The following is a 3,815-nucleotide window of genomic DNA, read 5'->3' as shown; positions in this document are numbered from 1 at the left end:
TTTCACTCTGACTAAACAATGCTAGATATGGAACTTACTCCTTTTAGAAATTACATCCATATTATACTCCATAGTAAGTAATAACAACAACTATAGGAATAAGTCACCATCAGTGGTTAAAATTAATGTGAATGTGTCCAAACCAATCAACTACAAGCACACTGCAACAAACTATACTACCGAATTGATCATGAAAGTAGAAACATTGTCATTGATGGGATCAATACGAGTCGTGTCAAATCAAACCGAACCTAAGATAGGCAGAAAAGCCCCAATAGATTGAAATACAGAGAATTATAAGTTGTCCTTGATCCTTACACTTGATTGATTCAGCTATGGTGCCGTTTAACTATTTATCGAGCAATTAACTATCAGCAGAGTTTTTTATTCAAGAGAGAAAAAGGTGCAAATTATCTTGAAGAAGACAAAGAAAGGGACAGCAGAGACGGAATAAGCCTCGGATATCTCTGGTTGCTCTTCCGCTTCAACCTTCACACCAATAATCAAGCAAAACCAAGCACACAGTAAAGTAATTGAAATGAAAATGGAGGAAGTGGAGAAGAAAAAAAGTAAAAAAGCGAACCCTTAAGAAGTGGGCGTGAGGGAAGTCAGTGGATAAGTAACAGACTCCTAGCTGTACATGAATTGAAGGAACTATTATAGTATTAAAGAAGAAGAAAATGGTAACTATGATGCTAATTGGAAAGTACCTTTATCATCAAAGAATGGTTTTTGATTGTGCTTGTGCTTCCACCAAAGAACAAGGCCAAAATCGAGAACTATGAGGCAGAGACATCCATTATTTATGTCAGCATAAAAATAATGACACAATTTCACAATTAATTCGAAAAAAGATGAAACTCTTGAGAGATCTTATTCTTACCTTCAGTGCCATTTAAGTTCATGGACATTGACTCATGCCACGGCAGTTTGGTTCTTTTCCAATTGCACAAACAAGGGGATTTCCAACAATGCTGAAAAAAGATTAACAAGAAAAATAAGAACATTCTCTTGTTTTAGTACTGAATTTTTGGTTTCTTGAAGCCTATTTATCAATTGCAAATTAGCTTAAAGTTTTTCATTTTGCTATTCTAATATCCTTGAAAAAAGTAATATGTTTGTTACCTTAAACACAGATCCAAAACCACCTTCTCCAAGCTTATTTTTGTCTAAAAAGTTATCCGTGCAAAAAGCTATAACTGATAGGTCATACAATAGAAGCTCTGGATCCTCCTCTTGTTCTTCCTTGATATGATCCATTAATTCTGTATTGGTCTCTAAATTATCTTAAGACAAGTTAACAATTACTCTCCATTATAATGATAATAATTCAATAAGTTACTGCACAAGAAAAAAAGAAAAGAGAATTCTTTACCTTTCAGAGTGGCCTTTTTTCGTCCATTCCATATCAAACATGAAACGAAGAGCAGGCCACATAATACGCCAATTGTGACCCAAACTGCAATTCATATCTTGCCCTTGCCTCCATTTTTTGTATCTTGAATTGTTTAATGTCACAGTACAAAACACAATGATAAACCATGTGATATAATTCAGAATTAGAGAAAGATTAAGAGTAGTTTAAGGCCAAGTAAATGTATTACATACCTAACTCTGAAGCAGGAATTCTAATATAAAGATCTTGGCCTGCATCTGGTAGAATCCTCAAGTCATTAGAACATAAGAAGCAGAATTTGTGTATAACTTTGCCAAAACTATATCATCAAATGATCACAAAAACTAGTATCTTTGAAAAAATTTGAAGAATTGAAGAAAGCAAAGAACAAGAAAAAATTAGGAACAAATCCTCATTGTAATAACTCGACACGACATGAAAATCAGTTCACGAGATCTGATAGCTTTGAACATATCTTTAATCGAAGTTTACAGAGACTCACTAGCTCGCCTTCTTGATCTCCTCAGCTAGCACTACCGAATTCGCGCCCAAACCACACCATCGAATCCATGCCGAAACCGCACTCTGAGTGCTCCAAGCCGCCGGAGGAAAAGCAGAACCAGCGGCACAACCTGTGGTGGAAGACAACGTAGAAGCGGAAAATTTAAACCATTACCTCAAAAATTTGAATCAAATCGTCACTGAGAGGTCAACGAAAATTCAGAGGCTCCACGATCTCCATTCATAACTCCAGCGTCAACGCTTTGACGGAGGATCGGAGACGACGGTGGCAAGGAGATGAATGGCCGTGGCAAGGAAATGAATGGCGGCAGTGACATCGAGATTTTAGGGTTTCACAGAGGTCCCTCTCCTCTCTCTCTCTATTTCTCACTCGAAGGTGGGAGTTATTGTTAATGATTTAGGGAGGTTTTAAAAATAGTCACTATTAAAATATATTATGGAGGTTTATAATAACCCCCACTAAAATATAATTATAGTGGTAGAGAGGACGCCGCCGATGGATATGCAGCTGCAGCCGTTGATTCCGATGTGGTTTGGCGCGAGACCGCCTCAACGCCGTACAAGACCTGCGTATATGGGATCAGGTCTTTCTTCGCTAGCAATTTCCGCACATCCACGTTGAGGCTGTCGTTAGGCTCCGCTATTAGTCGAGCTATCGAGCCCGAGGAAGATGTGGATTTGAGACTTCAAGTGCAGGAGCTCCAACGCAGCCGAAGGTAATTGTAACACCCCGTTACCCTAAGCCTTACCTCTTACCATAAATCGAAGGATAACAAAGCATTACAACAGTTCTAAAGCTCGTAATATAGTATATATATATTCAAGAATTTATATAACTAGAAGCCCGATGAAGGAATAAAAGCTCAAAGTCGCATAAAGTGGAATTACAAAACGCGAAGCGTTCACACACGATAACTAAACGTGTAGGTACGAACAGAACAAGATATAATACATATAAAACCTTGTAGATAGCTCCAGGATACACAATGTAATAATTAAAGTAAACAAGATATATATAAGTATGATATATAAAAAGAGAACTAGTCACAGCCTGCGGAGTTTAGGCCGACTAGTCACATTGAATACAATAGAATTTTGAAGTTTAAAACAACAACAACCTATCTCTCAAAGATTTTTAGAAATAAAGCCTCTAAGGCAACAACATTAGATATACAAAAAATGAGAGAATACTACAACAAAAGTAAAGAGATATAAAGCATAAGGAAGATCATCTTCCGCTCTGTTACCATATCCGAAAACTCACCGTGGTGGGTTATGACCTGCATCTGAAAAATAACAACAACATATGGTATGAGAACTAGAGGTTCTCAGTATGGTAACAGTCCCCAATATGTAAGATATAAGATTCCAGAACGCCAAAAGCAATCCTAGAACTTCACATAGAATACAGGTATTCAAGCTTAACAAAATAAATAAATAAAATCATAAACCATAAACAGGGTTATCTATACTTAGGGGATTTCTAACTAATACCAATAACACCACTGTATCCCACAGCCATCGTCAACCTAACCTCCGGGCGATCTCATCGCCACCGCCTTTCAATCCTCATCAACGCCAGTAAAACACATTTAATGCAGAAAAGTAAATCACAAATAGTATTCATGTATAATAGGCAAATCAACTAGCATTTAGACATATTATTCAAATAGGCATAACTCAAGTAATCAAAGCAAACAAGCATGTAAAAGATGCATATGATGAATGTCAATCCTATTTGGCTCGTGATATCACTTGTCGGTTGAAAATGCCAACCCGACACATCCCCGGGATGTCGCCTTTCTGCCATGATCAGGGTTATAGTGCCCTACTCACTCTTTCTAGTGCCCAGTACTTTATCTTGCGCCCCATGAGTTATAGTGCCCAGCACACTCTT

The 3,815-nt window shown here is 37.5% G+C and overlaps 1 long non-coding RNA gene across 2 annotated transcripts; it reads right to left on the bottom strand.

Moving 5' to 3' along the window:
* On the bottom strand, positions 409-2,283 carry LOC110271038. Of its 2 annotated transcripts, XR_002361036.1 has the most exons (5): positions 1,609-2,283; positions 1,376-1,498; positions 711-974; positions 584-634; positions 409-489 (listed from the first exon to the last, which is right to left on the bottom strand). It is a non-coding gene; the product is annotated as an uncharacterized LOC110271038 (long non-coding RNA). The 2 variants fall into 2 exon arrangements; XR_002361035.1 differs by having other exon boundaries at positions 584-974.

This window comes from Arachis ipaensis, chromosome B04 (genome assembly GCF_000816755.2).
Source record: "Arachis ipaensis cultivar K30076 chromosome B04, Araip1.1, whole genome shotgun sequence".
NCBI lineage: Eukaryota > Viridiplantae > Streptophyta > Magnoliopsida > Fabales > Fabaceae > Arachis > Arachis ipaensis.
This window is presented reverse-complemented; position numbering and strand designations above follow the sequence as displayed.